This window comes from Microcebus murinus, chromosome 13 (genome assembly GCF_040939455.1).
Source record: "Microcebus murinus isolate Inina chromosome 13, M.murinus_Inina_mat1.0, whole genome shotgun sequence".
In the NCBI taxonomy this organism is placed as follows: Eukaryota; Metazoa; Chordata; class Mammalia; order Primates; family Cheirogaleidae; genus Microcebus; species Microcebus murinus.
In genome coordinates this window covers 25993141-26007277 of record NC_134116.1, presented here as the reverse complement: position 1 = coordinate 26007277, position 14137 = coordinate 25993141, and the positions used below count along the sequence as shown (strand labels likewise).

General features: G+C 32.6%; 1 non-coding gene across 1 annotated transcript; it reads right to left on the bottom strand.

Moving 5' to 3' along the window:
* Positions 1-13244: 13244 nt before the first annotated feature.
* On the bottom strand, positions 13245-13456 carry LOC142875255 (small nucleolar RNA U3). The gene has a single exon (XR_012922654.1). It is a non-coding gene; the product is annotated as a small nucleolar RNA U3 (small nucleolar RNA).
* Between the last annotated feature and the right edge of the window lie 681 nt (positions 13457-14137).

Genomic DNA, 14137 nt, shown 5'->3' with positions numbered 1-14137 from the left:
AGAATTTTTCATACAAAGTTGCAAAACTAAAGATTTTACTCTATATTTATAAGATATACTTTATATCTTATAAGATATAGGGCATAAATATATATACACATATATCATATACATACATATATATACACATAGACATGGATATTGATAGAGATAGTGAGATATAGTTTTTTTGAGATGGAATCTAGTTCTGCTTCCCAGACTAGAGTGCAGTGACTGCAACCTTAAACTACTGAGCTCGTGATCCTCCTGCCTCAGACTCTGAAGTAGCTGAGACTACAAGTACACATCATCAAGCCCAGATAATTTTTTATTTTTAATTTTCTGTGGAGACAGTGTCTTGCTATTGCCCAGGCTATTTCTGAATTCCTGGCCTCAAGTGATCCTCCTGCTTCGGCCTCTCAAAGTGCTAAGATTACAGGGGTGAACCACTGCCCAGCCAAAAAATCATTTTTATAAAATGTACCCAATATAATTCTTGCTTTAACCAATTACATACAGACATCTGGAGTTGGGTAGCTTTGAGATCATCTTGTAGTTATGGGGAATAGCAGGTGTGCTAGAATTATGTAAGACTGGAGAAAGTGAAAAATCATAGAAACCATAAAGTAAAAATATTGTGGATATTTATCATTTGGATATCTTCCCTTTTTAATTTAATTTCTTATTTTTATTTTTCTATTACTTTCCCAAAACCTTTGCAATGATTCTCCTTCCACCCCCACCAATTACATAGGGGAACTACAGAAATATACGTTTAGTATGGATGGTTGTGTATGAAAGTGATAGTCGTATATTATTTGTCTAAGTATAGCCCTTGGTATATGAGAAAAAGAATTTCTATTAATAAGCTGAATCAAATTTCCATCTAATTCTGATTGAGGAAGAATCTTAAGCTTAGTTTTTTTACTTTATTTTTGGTTGGTCTCAGTTTTACCTCTCCTCTTTGTCATTGGGCCCTGTGAGTTCCAGATGCCTTTACTATGCCACCCCCATCAGTGTAATACGGGGCTGGACCTTGGGAGGGGACATCTTTGGACTCTTCTCCATTTCATCCTCTGGAAATCTGTCCATATTTCCAGGTGATTTAAATTACGAAATTCAGTCTTATTGGGTCTATATTCTTTTCTTCCCAGTCCCATATTATTTTCAGGGCTTCTTGTACATTCTGACTCCTTTCTGAACCATTGTTGGGCATAGGAAAAATTCTAGATCTCTTTAAATTATACTGGGTCAGCAAAACATGTCTATAAATTTCCCTTTGTCCCCTGTACCTAAACACACTAAGAACTTATTGCTGTTCTATTTGGTCCAAGATGTATTTCCAAACAATGCTTCTTACCTTCCCAGCTGTATTAGTATATCTGGGATGCTATAACAAAATACCACAAACTGGGTAAGTTATAAATAACAGAAATTTCTCACAGTTCTGAAGGTTGGAAAGGCCAAGATCCAGGAGCCAGAAGATTTGGTGTCTGGTGAAGTCACACATAAATGGTTCTTCTAGCTGAGTCCTCACATGGTAGAATGGAAAAGACAGCTCTCCAGGGTCTCTTTTATAAAGGCACTAATCTCATTCATGAGGGCTCCACTCTTATGACCTAATTACCTTCCAGAAGCCCTACCCTTAATACCATATTTATGATTAAGTTTCAACATAGTAATTTGGGGGGGGGAGCACAGACATTCAAACCACAGCACGAAGGTCTACCCAGGAAGTAAGGAACACATTCCTTTGCAATCCCACCAGCTTCTCTGAAAGTGCTTTATTTCCCCACACTCAGAACTTAAGAGTGAAGTGATAGCAGGGCCAGGGACCCTTCCTTGAGACTCAACAGCTAACCTCTTTATTTTTTATTTTATGATAGAGCAACCAAAGTAGAGAGCATTCTTTACTCATCATGTATGAGTCTATCTGTATTTTATGGTACAGATTTTATTTATTGAGTATTTCAGGACTCTAGCTGAATTTATGGATATAATATTTTTCTTTTAAACTTTTGTGACAACTATTAGTTTCAAAGAATTATTCTGAAGTTCAAATTCATGAAGTGATTTCTTTGTTTCACTTTCTCTTACTTTATCATCCTTCTTTATCTTGAGGTAATGAATGCTACTGATAATATAAAAAAACAAAAGGAAACATAAGTTATCAGAAACAAAAATCATGTCTGTTAATTTATAAAACATTATTAATGAATAACAGTATTAGTAAATAAAGTTTTATGTGTTTAATTCACCTAGAATGACATCTTAAGGGGATATTCACTATCCTTAGGCGCCTTAGCCATGCCCAGGAGGCAGACTAATTTCTCCTTGAGCAAGAAGCACTGTATGCTGATTTATATTGTCTATTATTACAGGGGCTATTTCCAACTTGATGGGTAAAACAAATAGTGGCAATTCTATTCAGAATGAAGTCAGGAGACAATGAAAATAGTATGTCCCAAATTCTGAAAATAAGTTGTTGGTAGCAACTGGATAGCTCCATCTGATATGATGGATGTTTACACTGAAGACAACCTCCAAAGGACTCTGCTTTCTCAGATTCCTCATCTAGAGCCCACCTTAAATGATCTGTGAAGTTGTCTCTTATCTAGATTGCATGGAGGACATCACAGAGAAAGGGTTAAAATAACATAAAGGAGATATATCAAGTCATTTCATAGCTGTACTAATCTTACTCTGATGCATTATGTTAAGTTTTATAATCTCAAAATTCTTAAATTTCTGGAACTGTAAATAAAAGGTCAAAACATAAGCTAGGTAAATAGATACTAGATATATTCATAGAAGACAACATCTCTTTATTCTGACCATAAAGCAATTTTCCGTGCATTTATTTTTATCTGAATAATGAAAATCTTTAAAAATATTTATGATGAATTTAGACACATTAAAAAGAGGAAAATCATCTTGCTATTGTGCCACATTGAAAAGACAATTTTGGCAGATAAACTCAGCCTTATACCTCCCTATATTTGATTGTTTTAAATGAAATAAAGAATATGGAAATAATTGTACCTAGGGGAAAACAGGACTGCCTGTTCCTCTTCATAGCATGTTCTTCAAAAGTGGTGCCTTTTGAACTATCTAAAGGAAATGTGTTGACATGATAGGATTCCATGCTAATGGAATACATTAAAGAAAGCAGAGTGGAAGCAAGTTTATGACACGCATAGAGAGGCTAGCCATCAGGGAGTGATAGTATTATGTTCTTTTTCACACGAACTGAAAGCACAGACTTAAACTGTACTCAGTTATGTTGCAAACGTTGATGTTAAAAACTGTGGCTTACCATGGGATAAATTAATCCATATCAAAACCACAAAGCTGCATTAAGGCTATATGTTTGTTAAATATATAAATGTGTTCAGGAAGTTTGACTTCTTGCTCAACAATTTCAAGATTCTCTAATAGAATTACAAAAGCCAACAACTCTACTCAGAGGGAACTTTGGTTCTGTTTTGTGAATTACACAGTCACAAAACTTTATAAGAACCGTAACATCTATGACATGCCTCTTAGAAAGCCATGTTTGAGTCTTTGAGTCTGTATAACATGCGAAAAGTAATGAGAGCCTTACGATGAAATAAAGATTATTAGGACTCAAGCCAGGTCTTTCATAAGTTTCTTGTTATGTGTATCAATAGCTGCATTATTAAGTGGGAGTCCTGGTTATATAGTTCATCACAGCTCTTTCATGGGGATACACTAGCTTTATAGACCCTAACTCCATTTATATTTTCATGTGTGGCAGCTCATCATTTTCTTTATTTAGCAAAATGATGAGAGGTTGATGCCATGTATACTGTTGCCGGCATTGCTATAACACCAAAAGAAAAAGGGAGAAATTACCATAATTATAAAACTGGAAGATAACACAGTAAATACCAACACTGTTTCTGAGGCCACAGTAAGTAGCCTAACTAAATGATAAGGTCTCTGACTACTGGCATATCAATAACTGAAATACCATGTCAAACATTAAAATGAGAATAGTCAATCCCCAAGTGAGCTAAATTCCAAAACATATACAATTGATTTATAACTTATTCTTTCTCTTTCTCTAAATATATAAAAAATAATTGTCAAAAACTTAATCAAACCTAAATAATAGCTATGTAAATGGCATAACTAGTCCTGATATCCAACTAGATAACATAGGCATAGCAATAAATTCATTAGCATAGTAGGATAGGAAACGGATGCTTCTCAAAAATAGGTCTTTGTCATTCATGTGATTCTGATAAACTACAGTGGATTACTCAAAGTGTGCAATTTTGAGCTGATCAAAATGATTGTCACACCGAAGTATACATCTATGTCTAGGATATCACAGGATGTAGAGTAAACTAATTCCTTGTATTTCATGAGTGTAATATTCCCTCAAACTGTTGTGTGCCTTATTTCAAAGGAGTTGCCTTTTTAACGTCCTCCACTTGGGGTGTGATTTCTTAAATTTTTAGTGACATGGTGTTACTTCATCTGTTATATAAAATTAAGTCATTAGTTTAGAGCCACATCACTCTGAGACTGAATGAATTGGGCACTCACTGTACTTTTTACTCTCTAAAATCATGGGGATGGTAAAACAATAGAACAGCTTACTTAAAAACTGACTCTATTCTGAATGTAAATTTTAGAGGTTCTAATAGAAGTTCTTTATTACATAAAAACATTTGTTTTTTAAACATGACACTTTGTGAGTCTGTTTAATTTATTACATTACTTTATTAAGAAAATAAGAGAGGCCTTATACAGGGCCCTCTAATCTCTTAGTTCAGATTATGCCTCTGTAAAAACCTGTCTCCGCCTCCCAGCCTTGAAAAGGCTTCAAGGCTGTCTCATTCCACGGGATAAAACACAAGAGGTTTAGATGGGATAAAATTACATAAGAGAAGAAAAGGAATAAAGCAATGGAGAAATTTTGTGAGAAATAGAAGTGACAGCATTGCATTAGCAAGAATATCTTTGTGTATAATGGTTTCCCCTGGCCTCCATTGGGAGTCAACATACGTGTGGCTTCCTAACTTTCAGGATATTCAGGCACCACCATAAAATCAATTAGTTATCCTCAAATGCATTGATAAAAGAAAAAGAATTAATTGCACAAGAACCAAAACAAACTTGGAAAATTGTGGAAAAGATCCAGGAAACACTAAATTTATAATATAAATATGAAGGTAGGTAGCAGAGTTTGAGCCCTTGAAACCATTTAAAACCCAAACTCTAGTAATTATCTACAAAAATCACACACAAAGAGAGGTCACTTTCTCCTTCCTGTAAACTGGAGATGAAGTTGAGTCCTGGCCAGAATGCTTCCTGATACTATTGCCAGTAGCATGACTTTAATGAAGTTCAAAACATTTTTCATACACTGATATGAAATAGAGACAATTCAGTTGTGGGATTAGCCACCAGATACATACCCATACTTGAACTGGTCAAAAATTGGTCTAATATAATAGAAATTAAATGAGTCATGGAATGTCTTGGGACTTTAATCTATTATTCACTCTCCCTAGACCAAAGTCATTTAAGCATTATAAACTAAATTAAATAGGCTTATAAAATGAGATATTTTATTGAAAGTTAGTTATTATGTACAGTGGAGGAGAAAGTTGAAATTTCACTGTAAATAGTATTGTATAATTAACAGCCAAAACACTAGCCTCATGAAAAAAGATCATCCTGTGGATCTATTAAACTGGAAAACCACCATGCAAGCTGTCTCATTGGAGCCAGATAGGAGTTGTTCATTCCTACATGAGGAAGCTCATCTTTCACAACCTGATTCACACATTCATTTTAATACCATCTGGCTCACTTACTTTTCTTGAATAACAAAGGCCACTAGGAAAAAAAAAGTAAGGCCTATTTTTCACCTCAGGGAAGAGCAAGAGAAAAACACCACACCTGATGGAAACAGATGCAATGTGAATCTTCATGGGTGAAAACAATTTTCTCTAAATTATCTTTTAAAACTGGTATATTAATAGCCTCTAACCAAATGCTGCAGTTACGCTGAGCTCTCATTCCTGGAAGAAAAATAACTAGCTAGAAAACACAAAAAATATGCAAAAGAGAAACATTAGATCTGAATATCATGTTAGAAAAAATAGGTAGCTGGTACCCCAGTGCCTAAAAATACCAACAGGAAGAAACCTGCCCTTGGAAATATGTCATGGTAGGCTTCAAATGCTAGTATCTGGACAGAAACTAAATGCTGAAAATTTAAAGTACTTTGCTAGTGCTTATAAAACAGATAGCCAGAAATATGCTACTTTTTCCTAATTATATAGTAATAAATACAAGTTATTATAGAGGAAAGATTTAATGCAGAGCCGAACTCACAGAAACTAAGGTAAATCCACAGGTGAGGAATAAAATGTCATAAACATGCACACTAATGCTGGAACAGCACTGGAAGTACAATTATTAGATCTGGTAATCATGAGGGCCTTTGGGTATTTATGATTATGAGGGGGTCAGAGATAAGGCCTTGGGAATATGAGAATTGAAGTTGGAACTTATATTTTCTTTAAGGACTATAAACAGGAGAAATAAATAATTTCTGGCTACCAGCATAGCAATATGAAAAGAAAGCTTAGTTTTGTTTGTACTTTGGGGAAAGAATAAATATATCCCCTGAGATACCATAATCTTGAGTCTGTGTTTTGCATTTATTGATAGTTTGAAATTGCATATGCTGCAGGATGTACAACTTAGTAAATTAACATAAAACACTGGGATGTCTGGAAGATGAAAATACAAAATGCTATTGAGAGACAATCTCACAACTGGGCAGCATGGCTGAATGTAAACCTGAGAAACAGCTCCACTCAAAATGACTCAGTATAAAATACTTCAAATTCATGAAGAAATAACTAAGAATGAATGAGAGTCAGCAATAATTAATTATGAGTGAGATTCAATTGAACAAGATGAATAACTTTACTTGACATAATAGAAAAGTTTATTCGAAATAAGTAAAATAAATAATACTATAATAACAAAGCACAGAAATACAAATAAAACCAAAGGTTATTATATTAAAGAAATAATTGTCAAATTTGAAAATAATAAACAAATGGAAAATCTAGGTATAATATATATTTATTAAGTTGAAATTTTAATAGGCTGAGAAAACATTAGATTAAACTAAACTAAATAAATAATTCATAACCTGAAAGGTGATATAAAGAAATGTCAAAATGTACAGCTGAGAAAAATGCAGAGTTGAAAAATATGAATGCAAGATAAAGACATTTTCAAAATAGGTCTAAAATAATTTCAGAAACAATAAAAAGAAAAAGAAGTCACTATTCAAAATTACGACTGAGAAATATATAAAATAATGGTTCAAGAAACCCAAAATGACACCAAGATATGATAAATCAAAAGAAATACAAATTCAGTCATATCAAAGAGATACTGCACCCTCTCTCCAAGAAAAATGACACCAGTGAAAAATCTTAAAATTAGTCAAAAAAAAAAAAAGTTGCATAATGGTGTCTTACCATCTGGGGGATGGGCATGCTTAAAGCTCTGACTGTGGTGGGTCAAAGACAATATATGTAACCTAAACACTTGTACCCCCATAATATGCTGAATAAAAAAAAATTTTAAAAGATGCACAATGTACAAAAAAACAATGCTTTTTCTCAAAAGCAACAATAAAGGCCAGAACATGTTGACTTCCAAGTGCAGTGTGAAAAATAATAAACCTAGATAATTATCAATTCAAAACTAAGGAATAAGACGAGAAAGTTTTCATACAAAAACATTGAGGCAGTTTACATTTGCAGAGTTGTCACGAAACTAATAAATTATATATTTCATGAAGAAAGTAAGTTGAGGAGAGATTGGTGAATAAGTACAAATTTAATGCTAAAAGAATAAATTCTGTTGTTTGATAGAAACTTAGGGTGAGTATAGTTGGTAACAAAATATTGTATATTTCTGAGTAGCTAGAAGGAAGGACTAGAAACATTACCAACACATAGAAATGATAAATACTCAAGGTGATGGATGGCCCAAATACCATGACTTAATCATCACACATTTTATCATGTAAAAATACTCACCTGTGCCCCATAAACATGTAAAATATTATGCATCAATTAAAAAATAAAAATATAAAAATTGGTCAAAAATGTTTTTGATTATTCTTTTATAGAGATATAATGGACACACCATAAAATACACATATTTAAATTATACAATTTTTTGTTGAAATAATCTATGTCAACATATTTACCCAAGATACCGTACCTTTCTAGTCAATATAAAGAACATGTATCTCATTCCATTCCTTCCATATGTCTTTCTCTGTATTCTCACTTATGTATTCTAGTAGCATCTTTTGTATATTTTGTAAGATTATCTACATTTTTACTTTTTTTTTATTCTTCTTCTTTTCTGCTGCTTAATTGCACTGACTAGAACATGGAATACAAGGTTGAGTAGAAATAATAGATAGGATGTTCTTGAATTATTCCCAATCTTAGGAAGAAGACATTTATTGTTAATCATTATGAGTATTTTCTTCTACTTTCTGGGATGTCTTTTCACTATTTTAATCTTATCTTTTTCAATATTTCTTCTTGAGTGAGCTTGAGTTATTTTTGTCTTTCAAGTAATGAGTTGTGAAACTGTTAGAAATAGTGTTGTTCATAATGATTCCTTATTATCTCTGTACTATCTGTAGAATCACTAGGAATGTATCCTCTACCACTTCTGATAATAGTATATTGTGTATTCCTTCTTTTTGTTTCTTGTAATCAGTTTATCAATGTTATTGGTCTCCTTAGATCCAAGTTCTGGATTGATTCATTTTCTTTATATTTTTCTTATTCATGGATTTTTCTCATACATTTATTATTTCATTTTTTCCTGATTTCTACATATTTTGCTTTTCTTTGGCTAGTTTCTTAGATTCTAAGCTAATGTCATTGATTTGAAAGATTTTCTTTTTAGTTTTTTTTTAAATATAGGCAATTAGAGCACTAGGTTTCCAACTACATAATGTGTTAGCAACAGCTCACACATTCTGATATGTTGTTTTCATTTAATTCAAACTATTTTATAATTTTGATTTATTTTAGACATGGATTATTTAGACATAGGTGATCTAGCTTCCACATATTTGGGGATTTTTCAATAGTTTTTATTTTGTTGGTTTCTAATTTAATTTTTGTGGTTAAATAATATAATTTATGTGACTTGAATCCTTTTAAACTTACTGAGAGTTGACTTATGGTCTAGAATTTGTACTACATACATAAATATTCCACAAGTGCTTGAAAATGATGTGTGCTTTGCTGGTGGTGGGAGGGATGTTACATAAATATTATTTTGGTGATTAATCATGTTTAATCTATTACATCTTTATTTATTTTCTTTTTGTTGTATCAATTATTGACAAAAGAGTCTTGAAATATCTAATACAACTTTGACTCATTCTTGAAATTCTGTCAGTTTTCTCATGTATATTAAAACTCTCTCATTAGATCCATATTGTTTGGGATTATTATGTGTTCTTAATTAATTGACAACTTTATTATTAAGATATGTTTATTTTTATACCTGGCCATAATTTTTGCTCTTGACATTATTTTGCTTGACATTCAGCTATATTTTGACTAGTTTTGACATGGAATATCTGTTAAGCTTATCTGATTTTTAATTGAGAAATAATTAATTGTATATATTTATGGAGTGCAATGTGATATTCTAATACATGTGTACCCTATAGAATGATCATGGCAGCATAATTAGCAAATCTATCATCTCAGATATTTATCATTTCTTTGTGGGGAGACCTCTTAAAATCCTCTCTATTAGATATTTAGAAATACACAATACATTATTATAAATTTTAGTCACTTTGCTGCTCGATAGAACACCAGAATTTATTCGTCCTATCTAATTGCAACTTTGTACCTACTGACCAACATCTTCCCTTCCACCATCTACCTGCTCCCAAGCCTTTGATAACCATTACTCTCTACTTCTTTGAGTTTGATTTTTTTAGAAAACACATGTGGGTGAGATCATACAATATTTGTCTCTCTGTGCGTGGCTTATTTTATTTTACATAATGTCCTTCTAAGTTTATGTGTGTTGTTGCAAATGAGAGAATTTTTGGTTTTTTAAAGCTAAATAGTATTTTATTGTGTATAAGATACCACATTTTTCCTTTAATCCATTCATCTACTTCAGTTGTTTCCATATATTGGATATTGTGAATAATGCTGTAGTGAACATGAGAGTGCAAATATCTCTTAGTTACATTGATTTCAATTTCAATTTGTTTGGGTATATATCCAGAAATAGGATTACTGGTATTTCTATTTTTAGATTTTTTTTTTTTTTGCTTTGGTTTGATTTTTGTTGAGACAAAATCTCACTCTGTCACCCAGACTAGAGTGCCATGGTGTCAGCCTAGGTCACCAAACTCAAACTCTTGAGCTTAAGAGATTCCCCTGCCTCAACCTCCCAAGTAGCTACAACTACAGGTGTGTACCACCACACCCGACTTTTTTTTTTCTATTTTTAGTAGAGAAAGGGTCTTGCTCTTGCTCAGGCTAGTCTCGAACTGCTGACTTCAAGAGATCTTCCCGCCTCAGCCTTCCAGAGTGCTAGAATTATATGCATGAACCACAGCGCCCGGCCCTATTTTTAGTTTTGTGAGGAGCCTCCATACTGCTTTACAAAATGGCTAATTCATTAATTTACAATACCACCAACAGTGTGTGTTTCCTTTTGTCTACATCCACACTAATATGTTTTTGGTTCATCCTTTTGATAATAGCCAATTTACCATATAGAATGGTATCTCATTGTGGTTTTAATTTGCATCTCTCTGGTAATTGGCTATCTGTATGTCTTTTTTTGCAAAATCTTTATTTAGGTTCTGTTCCCATTTTTCAATAGGATCAAGTGTTTACATTTTATTGAATATTTTGAGTTCCTTGGATATTTTGGATATTAGCCCCCTTATCTGATGTATGATTTGCAAATAGTTTATCCCAATCAGTGAGTTGTTTCTTTATTAATTATTTTCTTTGCTATGCTTAAGCTTTTTAGTTTGATGTAATTGTATTTGTCTATGATTTTCTTTCATTGCCTTGCTTATGCTTTTGGGATCATGCCCAAGAAATTTCTTCCCAGACTGACGTTTTGGAGTTTCCTGCTATGTAGTTGTGAAGTGTTAGGTTTCCTCCTTAAGTCTTTAATCCATTTTGAGTTAATTCTTGTAAAAGATGTGAAGTAAGGGTCCATTTTCATTCTGCATGTGAATATCCTGTTTTCCCAACAATATTGTATATCTTTTAATATCCTTTTATTTTGAATCTATTAGTGGCATTATATTTAATATGCATCTTTTGTAGGCAACATGTAATTAGGTCTTGCTTTTCTCTTTTTTCTGTGTTTAATTAGTATGTTTCAATCATTTTCATTTAATATGATTCATATTTTCTTTTCTTTTTTTTTTTCTTTGAGACAGAGTCCCACTCTGTTGCCCAGGCTACAGTGCTGGAGCATCAGCTTAGCTCACAGCAACCACACACTCCTGGGCTCAACCAATCTTTCTGAGTAGCTGGGACTACAGGCATGTGCCATCATGCCCGGCTAATTTTGTCTATACATTTGTAGTTGTCCAGCTAATTTCTTTCTATTTTTAGTAGAGACAGATTCATTTTTTAATCTATAATCTTAATTTTTTTTTAATTTTATGATTCTTTCCTTTCTTTTGTTGACTTACTATTAAAACTTTTGTTAGTGCATGCTTTAGGGTTTATTGTGTATATTTAACTTATTATAGCCTATTTTTAAGTGATATTGTACTACTTCAGATATAGTGAACCTATACTTCAGGTGTAGTATACTTCCATCTCCCCCTCCAGGCTGTATGCTATTGGTATATACTTCACTTATACATAAATTACAAACCTCATGCTGCACTGTTATTATTTCTTAAACAATTATCTTTTATAGATATTAAAATAATAACTAACAATCATGTATTTACCATGTAGTTTCCAAACCAGGTGCTATTCATTTGTATGTTTATGTGTGGTGGCAGAGAGGGGGACATGTGTGTGTGGAGTTTTAGATTTCCACCTGAGTTCCTATCCTTCTTGTCATTTTTGTTGGTTGCCTGGCACCCAAAATCTCTTTAAAAATTTCATTTGTTTTGCCCATGTTTTTATTTGATTCAAGTGGGAGAGTAAAGGTCATCTCTGTTTCTAAATCTTGACCAGAAGCAACAGTATTTTAACAATTATTGAATACTTACATCAGTCCCTATGAGTCAGACACTATTATAATCCTGATTTTTTATTGCTAAATCAATATGGAGTAATTCTTTTGCTAGAAGAATGTATTGGTTTTAAAGTTTGAAAATTTTTCTATACACATACTTGGCTAATACAAAACTTGGAGGAAATTTAGCTCTTACTTTATACTACTTTAACTTTAAATAGAGTTGGTTAATTTGAATCAATAGTGACAAATGAGCCTCAACTAAAATCACATAATTGTCAACAGCCTCCATGTTTGTCAACAGAAGGAGAGAATGAGGTTGAAAGTAAAGTAACATTGTCATTCTTATCCTTAGATCCTCTCCTCTTTCTTGACAGGTAATTATGGCCATTCATAGGTTTGTTTTTTTTTTTTTGCTTTGTCTCCCTTCTCTGAGAAAAGGAGACCATTAAGTGCTTCCCGTGATAAGGCAGGGAAACCAGACTTAATATTATTTCTGTGAGTTCTTTCATTTAACTGTTTAAACTAATTTTTTAATAGACTGTCTATCTATTTTTTCTTTTTTGCTTATGAGATTACCTACCACACTCTGTATGCTGTATAGCTAACGATGTATTTATTACATGCATTTTTGGTGTATACAATAAATTAAATTAATCACATCATATTTTTAAATTTGCCCTATGTTTTAGAAGAATGAATCTGTCATTGTCCAGCATTGCAACCTGTGCATATTGTTTTTCCTTCAGTTTTGATGAATGAGGTCTTTTGTCACTGCAATCCCTTCTGCCAATGACCCTTAAACAACTTTTCCATTATTTTCTGGAATTTGCTCTATCTGTTATCTGATGTGCTTTCTATATCTCTCAGACTCTTACTTTTTTATTATGCCTCTTTGTTGTTTTTATTCTCTGTGATTTTTAAAAAATTTAATTGGATTTAATTTATTTACTGTTGTTATTAATATAATGGAAACCACTCAGACTGTGTCCTCTCCCTCTTACTCTCTCAGAAGAAGAAAATAATCATCATCAATGACAAATGGCAGTTGCAGGGAGGCAACACCAAGAGCTGGCTGGGAAATAATGTTGTGCCTGTGTCTTCTCTATGGTTTCTAGTGCTCTACACATTTGGAGAAACTTCTTTAGTAATGAACTATGGAAATAATCCCTGAAAGTATAATCTTTTTTGTGATCCTTTATTCACATTTAAATAACCAGCTCAAATTTCTATTATTTTGTAAAAAAGACAACATGAGTATTCATTTACCTCTGACACAATATTTTTACACTTTTTAAAAATCATGAGTTCATGAACTCAGCTCCTTCTGCTGCCATTATTTACTAACTTCCAATTAACTCTTGGCTGTGTAATTTAAATTCTGTCTTCATTATCCCTACAAAACTTCCTAGCAAAAGAAAGCCATCACCTTTCCTGCTGCCAAATTCAATAAACATATTTAATCATTTTCTCCTTATACATTTCTGCTCCATTGAGCATATTTTGTGTTCACTGTTGTGTGTTCGGTTGTTGACGTTCTACGCCAAACTGGAAACACTGGCCCGGTGTTTCAAAGGATGTTAATACGCAAACCGTCAACCAAAAATCATGCTAAAATAAATTGGAGACAAACTGTTAAGTAAACTTGGGTAACTTAACGATTTCTAAATACCAATACAGACAAAGATATACTATGCAAAGACTCAAACACATAGTTATAAAATAATTTTTAAAAAATATATGATAGTATTATTTTGATCACAACTTGAGTCATGCTGCCTTACTCCCTGACTTTCATGGCACTAATTTCTCTTCATTTTTTAAAAAATATCATTTAAATACCTGCATGAATCTATTCTCCATTGAC